Source organism: Carassius auratus, chromosome 3, assembly GCF_003368295.1.
Source record: "Carassius auratus strain Wakin chromosome 3, ASM336829v1, whole genome shotgun sequence".
Lineage (NCBI taxonomy): Eukaryota > Metazoa > Chordata > Actinopteri > Cypriniformes > Cyprinidae > Carassius > Carassius auratus.
The window spans coordinates 13,726,098-13,740,252 of record NC_039245.1 but is presented as its reverse complement, the minus strand read 5'-3'; the positions used below and the strand labels follow the sequence as shown (position 1 = coordinate 13,740,252).

Genomic DNA, 14,155 nt, shown 5'->3' with positions numbered 1-14,155 from the left:
TGAAGTAGGATCCAGGAGGTGGAGATGTGTAGGTTTAGGGATATGTAAAAGTGGGAGGAGTTGGATCTCAAGTTGGAGTTGGTGCAGCACTGTAATACCAGTGTACTTACATGGTAACTCCTCAGGGACTGTCTACTTCATATAAAGTGTAACATTCTGGATACCAACTAAAATTTTTATGTAAATACTAACTTGCTGGCCGCTGCTGTGTAACATGCTGAGTAATTACATGATAAATCAAAAATAAAGTGTATCACTTTCTTTACAAAAAAGTGCTGTATGTCCTGTTACATACTTTCATTACCAAAAAGCAGAGGTGGGGACAAGTCAAACATGTGTAGCAGGGTTATGTTGTTACACCAGATTATACATTTATTTTTATTTTATTATTTGTTTTAATAATCATTTGTTTGGGGAGATTTTATTTTGAAAGACTGTTGTGCGCTCTTATTGTGCGCTCTGATGTCATGCGCAGGTGAAAGGTTCAAATCACAGCGCTATCGGAGTTCGTCCTCTTTCCTGCAATGTCATTAGAGAGAAGAGGTACGGTTGGTTTCATGAGCTCCGATCATCTGATGATAAATTGTTTTATAGGTGTTCATTTCTTGTTTAAAAGATCAATTGTGGAAAAAGTATTCCATGTGATGTAATAGTTGACCATTAGTTTGAGTTATCAATCTGTTAAACAAAGTTTATTTGAGTGCTGTAATGGGTGAATAGCATATTGCATGAAATGGCCATCTGGTGTGTGTGTGTCATGCGTAAGGGAGTTGTTAGCGGCTAAGCGGCTAACATGGTTTAAATAAAATATATAGAAGTGCATGTATAATTATAGGTATATATTTGAATATATTTTTTAAATATACTGAAGACATTTTCATTTATTGTTATAATGGACAATGCATCTGTGTGTTTTGTGATGATTACCGGGTGTACTTAAACATTGTATTTTGTGGTTAACAGGCAAAAGAGAAACATTGCTGAAAAGTGCTTGTTTGTTTGTGTGTTTTGCCACACAGGTATGTTAATTGACATCCAAGAACACTGTGATGCTGTTCTGAAGTATTTTATATAAGGATAACATGTTAGTTAATTAACACAATTATTCTTATATACACTTTGTATTATTATTATATTATATAATGTGTATGCGTGTTGTAAAGTGTGTGTTCGTCCTCTTTCCTGCAATGTCATTAGAGAGGAGAGGCAAAAGAGAAACGTTGCTGAAAAGTGCTTGTTTGTTTGTGTGTTATGCCACACAGAGAGGAGAGAGAGGAGAGGCATTGCAATTAAATAACCTTTGGCACGACCAGATTTGTTTGGAGATTTTTTTTTTATTACAAATATCAAAATAACACAACGCAGAGGAACAACCGCTACAAAACTGGTGCCGTGACCCATCGATTGGTTGATCGTTGTTGACCACTGGGATTGCTGACGTACAGTTTGACTGGTGCTGTGTGGAGCTGGAGGTGAGACGGGATTTCAGTTGGCTGTTGCTGTTTCTTGGGTGGCGTTTGCATGTCTGACGGATTGAGATGTGCTTAGGAGGAGACTGCTGCTGATTTGTTGCTGAAATTCAACCTGAAGTACAGATTGTTGGACTGGTGAGTTGTGACTGAGCTGGATCAGATTAGCACCATCCAGGATCATTGAGAAGTGTCATCAATTTAACTGGATAAACTGGATGAAGGTATTTCTCATCATCAATTGACTGACTTTTCAACAACAAAAGAACTAATACATAGTGAACTGAATCTTATATGAAGTTTATGGAAACTTGAAAATTATTGAAGAGTATAACTACCTACTTATTGTTGATTTTTTTTTTTTTTTGTACAAAATTTGTTTTATTTTGAAAGTGTAATCTGACACCTGAGGAGAATGGCTGCTAAACAAAGTGATTTTGGGTTGGACAACACATTTACGGTTGGTAGAGGGCGGGGCAGTCTAATGAATACACCTGATAAGATAAGGCTGTTAGAAGACCCTCAGTACTGTAGTACAGGCCGGCGTAGAACAGTTGGTGTTTCTGCCTATGAAAGTAGTGGAATGTGTGGCAGTCCATTACCTAGAGCCAGTAATTTTGAGTACTCTCCTCAGGAGTCAGAATCGTTGGGTCAAATGAGTAACCTCATAAAACAAATTGGTAGTGAGATTGGCCAGTCAATCAGAGAAAGTATGATGAGAACTGAATTTCAAAATTATCCATCTGCTAAGAAGTTTCCAGAAGAAGTTAGTGGCAATTTGACTGATCAAACTAATACTACTTTCATTGATGCGTCGAAAATGAATTTGATCCTGGGAACTGAGGTGGCAGCACCTCCACACTTTAGGGGAGATGGTTCAGATAAATATTCAATCATGGAATCGGAAGACATGATGAGGGTATATTTGAACAAACTGGATATGACTGATTCTGAAATGACTGACGAGATAATGAACAGAGTTATGGGGCGGGCCAGAGATATAATGAGAGTATGGCTGTGCAATAGTTCAACAACTCCAAATGTTGACTCTGTATTTTCTGTTTTGAAGCAGCACTTCGGGGACCAGAGTAGTTCGGGTATTCCGTTGGCTGAATTCTATTCTGTGAGACCATATCCCAGAGAGAGCGCTTAGGATTTTTGGATTAGACTAAACAAGTCAAAATGTAGCTGAGCAAAATTTAAGATTGGAAGGCAGATCTCTGGATAACAGGACCAAAGAAGTGGCAGTTATGTTCATTCGTAACTGCCCTGACAAAGAGTTAGCTTTTATTTTTAAAATTAAACCTGTACAGTCCTGGAATGCATCTGAGGTGCAAGAGCAGCTTGACGAGTTGTTAAGAGAAAGGAAGTTAACAAATCACGCTGTTAAACAATTCACTACAGTTGTCTCTGAGCCTGATGTTGATGTTTCTGTCTCATCTTCGAAGTCTGAACCGGTTGCAGGAATGAATGATGAAAATGCATTGAACAAAGTCTTGTCTTTGCTGGAAAAAGCGTTTGTGTGCAATACTCAGTTTATGCATGGCCCTTGGCCTAAAAGAACGAGCAATAGGATTCCGTAATGCAGAGTGTGTCAAAGCAGTGAGCACAGCACGACTGCTCATTGTCGAATGTATAACTTGTGTTTCAAGTGTTTTGCAGCTGGACATGTGAACTACAACTGTGACAAAACTACGTCCAGGGTGGGCTCCGGTCGGCAAGATGTCACAGGGAAACTAGACCGCTCCCTTCGGGCAGAGGATGATGTGGGGCTGTGTAGTAATTCCTCTGGTGAGACTGATATTGAATCGGTTTATTCCGTCTTCTCTGAAAGTGTTGGCAAAACGAAAACTGTAATTTTTCAAAATAGCATGCAAGTTGATCAGAGTAACAGTTTGTTTTACACAAGTGTGCTATTACAGGACCGTGTTGAGCTTCAGGGGATGTTGGACAGTGGCTCCATGGAGACTACTCTGAGTACTGATGTAGTTCCGCAACTCAGAGACACTGGGGTGTTGGACCAAGATATCCTAAGCTCTTCAGATATTGTTTTGGTAGGTTGTGGTGGAAAACAAACTAGTACCGATGGTGTAATCAATCTGAAGCTTGAAGTCTATGGGGTTAGTTTCAATGTCCCTGTTTTGATTGTGAGTGGTCAAACGGACTCAATCATACTTGGAACTAATGTTTTAAAACCTCTAATTAGTCAGATGAAACAGACAGACCAATTCTGGAAGATTATGAATATACCTGACTCAGTTGTACAGTCTGACAATAGTAAATTTTTACGCATGCTTTCATGTGTAGAGAGATGGAGAGGGGACTCAATTCCTGACAGGGTGGGTACGCAGAGACTGAGGCGATCTGTGGCACTGCAGCCTATGAGTGAACACCTTGGCTGGGGTCATTTACCTCCAGGATCAGCACTGTCAGTAGTGAGCACGGTAGTCATTCAACCAAGTACTTCTCGTTGCGTGCAACGGAATGTCTTGGTTGGGAGGGTTGTGTCACCTTTGTGGGGCAATGGCTGGCTTCCTGTGAAGATGATCAACCCGACCAACACAGAAATTGTGTTGAGGAAAAATGCGAAGGTAGCTGATGTGTATCCTTGCGTCGCTTTGGAGGACCTCGATCAAACCACTGACAGAGTTTTTAGTCAAAATGCAGGTGTAATACGTTCTGACAGGTCATGTGGTAGTTTAACGGTGGGAGGCTCTACATCTGGAGCAAGCTTAGTAGGTGACAGCGGGTTGGATGACCTGGGGTTGAGCGACCTGAATGTCAGGGATTGTGAAGTGTCTTCCTTTTGGAAGAACAAGCTGGTGGACCTCATCGAAAAGTATGAGTGTGTGTTTTCCAGACACAGTTTGGATTGTGGCGAAGCGAAGGGTTTTTGCCATCGTATCAGAGTTACAGATGATAGGCCTTTTCGTCTTCCATACCGGCGTCTGATGAAATGGAGAATAAGGAGATAATTAGGAAGTCGAGCAGTGAGTTTGTTTCACCATTGGTCTTAGTGTGGAAGAAAAATGGTGACTTAAGAATATGCACTGATTTCCGATGGTTGAATGCACGCACGGTGAAGGATGCTCATCCTCTTCCTCACCAAGCGGATGTGCTGGCAGCGCTGACTTCTGGGTACTATAACATCCCCTTGCACGAAGATGACAAGAGGTTCACTGCGTTCTGTTCACCAGTGGGGCTCCATGAGTATAATCATTTACCCCCAGGGACTGTGCAACAGCCCAGCAACATTTATGAGAATGATGCTGACTGTGTTTGGTGATCAGAACTTTTTGAGCCTTCTATGTTATTTAGATGATTTATTAGTTTTTGGGAAGACTGAAGAGGAGAGCTTGGAAAGGCTTGAGATGGTGTTTCGGCATCTAAATGAGCACAATTTGAAATTGTCTCCCTCAAAATGTAGGTTTTTGAGGAAGTCTGTAAAATTCTTGGGTCATATTGTGTCTGAAGAAGGGGTCGCTAGTGATCCAGCGAAAATTGAAGCCATTGTGAGTATATCTGAGAAAGATTTGATGGAGAATGACGGTGTTACACCATTAGTTGCTAAAATCAGATCCTTTTTAGGCATGGTGTTGTACTACCAGCACTTCATAGAACATTGCTCTTCAGTGGCTAAACCTGTTGTTTTAGCTTTTGACAGGACAAAAAAGGCATAGGATGGGGAGAGGAGTGGAGCGGTTGAGAGGAAGCCGTACTCATTCTCCATCAGATTGGACTGATGACTGCAGAGCAGCTCTGGAGAATTTGAAGTCTGCCTTAGTTAATCAGGTTTTGCTTTCTCACCCAGATTTTTCAAAGCCGTTTCTGTTGTCTGTGGATGCCTCTACTAGTGGGCTTGGTGCCGTTTTATCGCAGGTTCAGGAGGGGAGTGCTGTGGCAAGGCCCATTGCGTTTGCATCAAAATATTTAAATCATGCTCAGTCAAAGTACCCAGCACACAGACTTGAGTTTTTGGCAATGAAGTGGGCTATTTGTGATAAGTTCAGTCACTGGCTCAGGGGACACAGGTTTACTGTGTGGACTGATAATAACTCACTTAAGTACATCCTCACAAAACCCAAGCTGGATGCGTGTGAACAACGGTGGGTAGCGAAGCTGGTTTTGATATTCAATATACAGGGAGTGCAGAATTATTAGGCAAGTTGTATTTTTGAGGAATAATTTTATTATTGAACAACAACCATGTTCTCAATGATTCCAAAAACTCATTAATATCAAAGCTGAATATTTTTGGAAGTAGTTTTTAGTTTGTTTTTAGTTGTAGCTATTTTAGGAGGATATCTGTGTGTGCAGGTGACTATTACTGTGCATAATTATTAGGCAACTTAACAAAAAACAAATATATACCCATTTCAATTATTTATTTTCAGCAGTGAAACCAATATAACATCTCAAAATTCTCAAATATACATTTCTGACATTCAAAAACAAAACAAAAACAAATCAGTGACCAATATAGCCACCTTTCTTTGCAAGGACACTCAAAAGACTGCCATCCATGGATTCTGTCAGTGTTTTGATCTGTTCACCATCAACATTGCGTGCAGCAGCAACCACAGCCTCCCAGACACTGTTCAGAGAGGTGTACTGTTTTCCCTCCTTGTAAATCTCACATTTCATGATGGACCACAGGTTCTCTATGGGGTTCAGATCAGGTGAACAAGGAGGCCAAGTCATTAGTTTTTCTTCTTTTAGACCCTTTATTGCCAGTCACGCTGTGGAGTACTTGGACGCGTGTGATGGAGCATTGTCCTGCATGAAAATCATGTTTTTCTTGAAGGATGCAGACTTCTTCCTGTACCACTGCTTGAAGAAGGTGTCTTCCAGAAACTGGCAGTAGGACTGGGAGTTGAGCTTGACTCCATCCTCAACCCGAAAAGGCCCCACAAGCTCATCTTTGATGATAGCAGCCCAAACCAGTACTCCACCTCCACCTTGCTGGCGTCTGAGTCGGACTGGAGCTCTCTGCCCTTTACCGATCCAGCCACGGGCCCATCAAGACTCACTCTCATTTCATCAGTCCATAAAACCTTAGAAAAATCAGTCTTGAGATATTTCTTTGCCCAGTCTTGACGTTTCAGCATGTGTGTCTTGTTCAGTGGTGGGCGTTTTTCAGCCTTTCTTACCTTGGCCATGTCTCTGAGTATTGCACACCTTGTGCTTTTGGGCACTCCAGTGATGTTGCAGCTCTGAAATATGGCAAAACTGGTGGCAAGTGGCATCTTGGCAGCTGTACGCTTGACTTTTCTCAGTTCACGGGCAGTTATTTTGCGCCTTGGTTTTTCCACACGCTTCTTGCGACCCTGTTGGCTATTTTGAATGAAACGCTTGATTGTTCGATGATCACGCTTCAGAAGCTTGGCAATTTTAAGAGTGCTGCATCCCTCTGCAAGATATCTCACTATTTTTGACTTTTCGGAGCCTGTCAAGTCCTTCTTTTGACCCATTTTGCCAAAGGAAAGGAAGTTGCCTAATAATTATGCACACCTGATATAGGGTGTTGATGTCATTAAACCACACCCCTTCTCATTACTGAGATGCACATCACCTAATATGCTTAATTGGTAGCAGGCTTTCGAGCCTATACAGCTTGGAGTAAGACAACATGCATAAAGAGGATGATGTGGTCAAAATACTCATTTGCCTAATAATTCTGCACACAGTGTATACCCGGACCGAAAAATATTGTGGCAGATGCATTAAGCAGGGAAACGTTTGTGACTTTAAAAATTTTGGACAGATTGACGAGGACACCTTACTTGTGAGTGCAGTTAAATGACCCTATTTTAACGATCTAAACGCAAAGTGTAAAGGTCAAGGTGCAGGTGCACTCAGGGCGTGTCCAAATCCACTTTTGCTATTTTAATGACTGAAAAACAGTTGGCGCGCACAGGCACATGGTCTAAACGGGTTGTCCCTGTTCTTTTAATGAGTAATGGGTGTTTTTTGGGCATAACGTGCAATAAACCAATCAGAGTCTCAACTTCCAGTCCCTTTAAGAGCCAGTTGCGCTTGTGCCATGATGGATTTTGCCGAATTTGGCAAGCACAAAGACAGAACAGGTCTCTGAGATATTATATATATTTAATTAGCCTACAATTTTTTTTATATTTGGCATGTTTGTGTGCTGCTGTGCATCCCTGTGTTTAATAAGCAGCGTGTATGCTCTTTAAATAACAAAGAAAAAACATCGTGCCAGACTTTGGTTTGACTTGGTCTATGGCACAGTCTGTTTTCAGGTCCTTAGAACCTGAAAACACCTCTTTTTTACACTGTCATGACCGGCTCAAAGCCATGGCAAATGAAATGGAGGACACAGTGACTGGATTGCAAAAAAATAAACATTTAACGCAAATAAAATAATATATATCTAAACAAGAATATGTGGTCATCTGTAATGTCTGTCAGGTGCATGGGTGTAAATGTAATAGCCACAGAAACAAAATACTAAATCAAATTACAAACCAGAGCCTAAATCAAACACAAAATAAACCCAGAGAAAGTCCCACTCCTACACTAGCCAGCCTAAACTTTTATACAGGGATGAACAGGTGGACATCATTCCGTTGACGAGTCTCCTATCCAAACCCACTAACCAGCTGTAGCAAGAAGATTCGAGAGACTCATCACACACTCCCCCTAAAAAGAAGAGCACAGAGACTTAAAACACGTCCAAAACCCAGAAGAAAACCCCACCACTACAAAATTCAACAGTCCAAGTAAGCAAACTTATTCAAACTCTAAAACCCCAGTCTTATCAGCTCTCCAAATCCTTCCAGCCACCCCTGCACCTAGGAAGCAAATTAAGAAAAGAACAGAGACAAAAAGACAGGAGAATAGATCAAATCCTTCAACACTAGACTATGAATACGAGATAAGGCATCAGCAGTTATGTTCTCTAAACCTTTAATATAGTGAATATCTAACAGGTATCCCAGTAAAAATAAGCACCACCTCATTAACCTCTGGTTTGGGTTCTACAACGAGTGAAGAAAAACTAAAGGGTTATGATCAGTAAAAACCACCGTGGGTTTGTCCCTCAGACAAACCCACATACACTTCAAAGTGTTGCAAAGCCCAAATCAAAGCAAACGCCTCCTTCTCAATCACAGAATAGTTAAGTTGATAAGAATTACATTTTTTAGAAAAGAATCCAACTGGATGATCAATTCCATCTTCATAAGTCTGTAACAAAACGGCACCAGCACCCAGATTGCTGGCATCCACTTGCAATCGAAACGCCTGATCAAATTTTGGAGCTTTCAAAACAGGATCCTCTGTAAGAAGTATTTTTACCTTTTCAAAGGCTTGCTGACAACCCGATGTCCAACAAAAGTCTACTCCGCCCCGCAATAAACTTGTCAGGGGGCCACCATTGTAGAAAAATTCCTACAAAAACAACGATAAACCCCTACCATTCCAAGAAATCGCATAAGTTCTTTCTTTTTGGTAGGCATAGGGTATTTATCAATAATTTCTACTTTTGCACAGACAGGTCGCACTTGGCCTTGCCTAACCACTTTTCCCAAGTAAACTACTGTGGCCTTGGCAAACTCACATTTTGACAAATTTACGGTCAAATTTGCCCCCACTAATCGATCGAATAGTGCTCTAATTTGAACAATATGTTCTTCCCAAGTTTGACTATAAACAACGACGTCATCCAAGTACAAAGCCCCCCCCAAACCAGAAATAATTTTATTCATTAAACGCTGAAACCCGAAACTCATAACATTGTATGAAAATAACCCCGACGGTATAATGAAAGCAGAAATTTTTCGAGCTCTTTCAGTTAAAGGCACTTGCCATTAACCTTTTAGTAGATCAAACCTGCTAACAAATTTAGCGTTTCCCAACTGATCAATACAGTCCTCGATTCGAGGCGATGGAAATTAATCAGGTTTGGTTATGGCATTTACCTTTCGGTAATCAGTACAAAATCTTAATGATCCATCAGATTTATTCACCAGCAATGAGGGAGAAAATCAACTTGAAAAAGAAGGTTCCGCGATATTATTTTCCAACATATAGTCAATTTCCATCTCTAATTGTTGCTTTTTATTCGCAGATACTCGATAGTAGCGTTGATGAATTGGAGCTTATCTGCAGTCAAAACAGATAAGGGACCACACACCTCATGACCAAAAACAAGGTTTCATTCGGACTAAATCCGGTACTCTTCTCGAGCTGACATCATTAACCAAGGTCACCCAGCTTCCCAATCCTGATTCATCTGAACACAGTAAGATCTCAATAAAGACTTCAATGTTTGATGAAATCTTTCCAGTGCTCCCTGATACGCACTGGAAAGATTATGTTGAATATGAAGCTGTTTCAAAACTTGACCAAACAAGTTGGAAGTAAAATTACTTCCCTGATCAGACTTAATAATTGGTGGTATTCCGAACACCGAAATAAACTGAGTCAGTGCTTTTACAACTAACCTTGCGGTTAGCGAACGTAATGGGTACACAGCTGGATTTCGAGTCATTTGGCACATAACCGTAAGCAAATATTAATTCCCCGCCTTCGACCGAGGTAATGGCCCAACACAATCCACAATAAGATGCTCAAAGGGTTGACTAACAGCAGGAATTGGATACAGAGGGGCTAGTTTCATAGACTGATTTGGTTTTCCCGTAAGCTGACATGTTAGACACAATTTAATATACTTTGATATGCCGCGCTTCAATTTTGGCCAAAAAAAAAAATTCTCAGAAGCAATTTGTATGTCTTTTTCACTCCCAAATGTCAAGATGTGTCATGTGCCATTTTTAAAACAAGTTGCCGAAGAGACTGTGGAACTACAATTTGTAGAACCGGATCACCAATTACAAATTCTCCATGCGGCATCCACTTCCGGACCAACACATCTTCTTCTAGATAATACCCAGAAGAAAGATTTACGATGGTGTCATAAGGGACAACTCGATCAAACAATTCAATAAGAGTAATGTCAGCCTTTTGTCTTTTCATCAAGTCATCAGACACGTGACACAGACAAAAGGGAAGGAATTTTTAGAGGTGCACTCAACATCTTTTTTGTTTCAGTTGCAGCATCAGTGGGTATTTTACTCATAGACCTGGTTATCACACATGACGGAAACCCCTTCAAAGAACCAGTAAGAATCTCATCACCTGTGTCAAAAGTCGACACAGATGGTGTGACCACTAAATTATGTGAAACATTCTGCCAAACTCGTTCATCAGCCAAATCATTTCCCAGGATTACCTGTACTCCATCCACAGGCAAACAGGAACGCACAGCAACTTCCACTTCTCCCTGAATCAAGTCAGAATGCAAAACAATTTTATGTAAGGGAACAGATATCACATTCAAACCAATACCTCTAATCAACACATTGTTCCCAGTGTAAGAGTGATTAGAGAAAGATAAGATAGACTCTAGAACAAAGGTTTCTGATGATCCGGTGGAGAAAAAGTTGAAACACGTAACGAGGAACTCTTCTGCACCTTTACTTCTGAGAAAATCACAACAACAAGTTTCACAGAAGATGACTTCGATTTCAACAGCGGATAGTCATTCTTCAAGTGACCGAACTTGTGATAATAATTGCAGATGTTTTCTTTATAATTTCCTCCAATAAAGCCAAGACGCTGTTTGTCAGGTATACCCCCCAACATTTTTGGAGATCTATTAAATTCATGCCACGATTCTCTCTTAAAATGTTCTCCAGCATTTTTGTAGCTAAAAGAGGTTTTATGAATCAGAGAAAATTCATCAGCCATAACAGCCACCTGATATGCTGTGTTGGGTTTACTCTCACATATATATGTTGCAGCACAGAGTTTTTAAACTGTTCAAGCAAAATCAACTCCTTCAAATCGCCTACCGTTTTCTCATCAGAAGCTGCACACCAACAAATGAAGTGAACTGAAATATCATGTAGAAACTCAACATGCGTTTGACTATCAGTTTTCTTCCAGGACCTAAATTCTTGTCTATAGGCCTCGGGGACCAACTCGTATGCCCTTAATACTGCATTCTTAACAGTCAAATAGTCCTTAGCATCTTCCACACAAAGAGACAAATATGCTTCTTGAGCTTTTCCTGTAAAACAGACTGTAACATAAGCCTACATTACTAATCTGGCCACTTTCACGCTTTTGCCACATGTTCAAACAATAAAAAAAAAAACGTTCCACAACTTCCTCGTCAAATCTAGGGATCAATCTCATATTAGTATTAAGGGAAGTCGTGGCCTAATGGTTGGAAAGTTGGACTTGCAATCAAAGGGTTTTGAGTTCGAGTCTTGGGCCGGCAGGAATTGTGGTTTGGGGGAGTGCATGTACAGTGCTCTCTCCACCCTCAATACCACGACTTAGGTGCCCTTGAGCAAGGCATCAAACCCCCAACTGCTCCCTGGGCGCTGCAGCATAAATGGCTGCCCACTGCTCCGTGTGTGTGTGTGTTCACTGCTCTGTGTGTGTGCACTTCGGATGGGTTAAATGCAGAGCATGAATTCTGAGTATGCGTCACCATACTTGGCTGAATGTCACTTTCACTTAAAATAGTCGCAACATCAAATTTACACAAAGCCAAACCACGTTCTACATCTTCCGTTACATTAAGTTTACCGTCTTTGATCAGATCTAACCGATAACATTCCAGATCAAGCTGTTGTTGTTGTTGTAACTGTAGTTTAAACATCTCAATACGATTTTGTGCTTCTATCGTATCTTTTTTCGTTTCGGTTTGAACAACAACTGTTTTTGTTGTTCAAATGTTAGATGAGACATTGATGTAGCACTAACAAAAGCTGAAGCATCTTCCAAAGATTGAGACTCCAAAACTCCACGTTCAGACAATTCAGTCTTAATCATAGTTCTAATACTATCTTTTAGACGTTTATCTTGACTTGACAAACTAATTTTGTAATGAGTTGCAAGTTCTACCAGTTGTTCTTTAGAAAACCCATTCAACAGATCTTCAGATGGAGCACTAATAAATTCCTCAACCTTTGAATCCATGGTAAAAGATAAGCGTACGGCTACTTAATTTCCAAATATATATATATATATATATTAGAGGTGGGCATGGATTATTTTTTTTTAATCTAGATTAATCTCACTGTGATCTTGAAATTAATCTAGATTAATCTAGATTAAAATGGCTCATTCGAATTCTGCCGACGGCATTCAGAATATGTGTGTTACCCAAATAAAATTGACAAACAGGAAGTCTTTGAGAAGGGGTTTATCAAGCTAGATGGTGCATTAGAAAAGAGGCTCATCTCCTGTTTCCAAAATGCATCACAAACTGCTTGAAAAAGCTGTAAACTAATTCCACGTTGCACAAGGTGCAAACAATATTACTCCTGTTTCACACCATAGTTTAAGTTTTTTTTTTAAGTTTGTAGGTGTCAAGGTACAGAAACCAAATAATAGCACTGGATAGTCTTCAATGTAAAAATGAAATATACAATCAAACCTACAACAGACACCTTCAACATTTCTCACATTATTACAGTTTTGCTATATATATATATCAAAAATTATACCTGGTGTCTGAATAATTTTTGGTTTGACTGTTAAAACTATAAAGTAATTCAGTGAAGAGCAGTGAGTGATTTTCATTTTCATTTTCTTGGATTAACATTACAGCAGCCAGCAGCTAAATTAGGCGCGGTCACTTTAAGAGACGATGAACGGATCCAATATAATACACATCACATTTTTTTCCTCAACTGTTTACTTCCACTTAATAAATAACTGACAGTTTTTTTGAGCATAATTTCCAAGGTGGATATTTTGACATATTTTGTATGTATTTGTCGGCACAAGAGCAAAAACGAAGCAAATTCGATGTTCAAGTGTTTTGAGACGCCTTTCTCTGCACGAGCCCTGAACACCAGAACACCGTGGTGTTGAATTGGGCTCTTTCACATCTTTTTGTTTGTTCAAAACTGCGATTTGCATTTGTTCGTTCGGGTGCAGGAGGAACTTCGAGGTGAACTTCACAGAAGAGAGCTCGGTTCAGTGTCGCTGTCCGTGATACGCGGCTATCTCTCTCTCTCTCTCTTTCTCTCTCTCTCTCGTGCGCACCTAACGGCACGCGCTAATCTGTTCAGCTTTTCCGTGTCTTGTGTTTGGATGCTTTAATGTTTAAATCGACAAGCGGTACGGCTTAACAACACGTGAGAAAGATAAGCTTTCGTGGCGATGTGCAGCAGTGGCCTGTCAACTGTCCTGAGCATCTTTTTAGGCTGTCCTCAGCGAGTCAGTTATATAAAATATCAAGGTGAATGTCATCATAGCTTGCTTCGTATAGACCCAGCTCCCAACCCAACTTTCAGAATAGATTAACGGCGATATTTTTTTTATCGCCCGATAAGAGTCTCGCGTTAACGCAGCACGTTAACGGCGATAACGGCCCACCACTAATATATATATATATATATATATATATATATTTGAGGGGGTAAAAATTGGATAAACAATTCCCTCTACCTAAATTTCCAAACTATCTAAACTGATCCCTAATCTTCATACAGTTACTTGCAGCAGGTTTTTATACACTGTAAACCAGTGCTTGAAATGGCAACTGATTAACAAGTCACCATTACAAAACACGGACGTGTTCTCGAGACAACTGCTCTAGCTGCTTTCACCGTACAAACAAAACAAACTAAAATAAAAAA

At 40.2% G+C, this 14,155-nt stretch overlaps 1 protein-coding gene across 1 annotated transcript in view; it reads right to left on the bottom strand.

Moving 5' to 3' along the window:
* The window catches only part of LOC113048828 (uncharacterized), a 44,265-nt gene that overhangs the window by 3,942 nt on the left and 26,168 nt on the right, over positions 1-14,155 (bottom strand). The gene's annotated exons all lie outside the window — the stretch shown is intronic.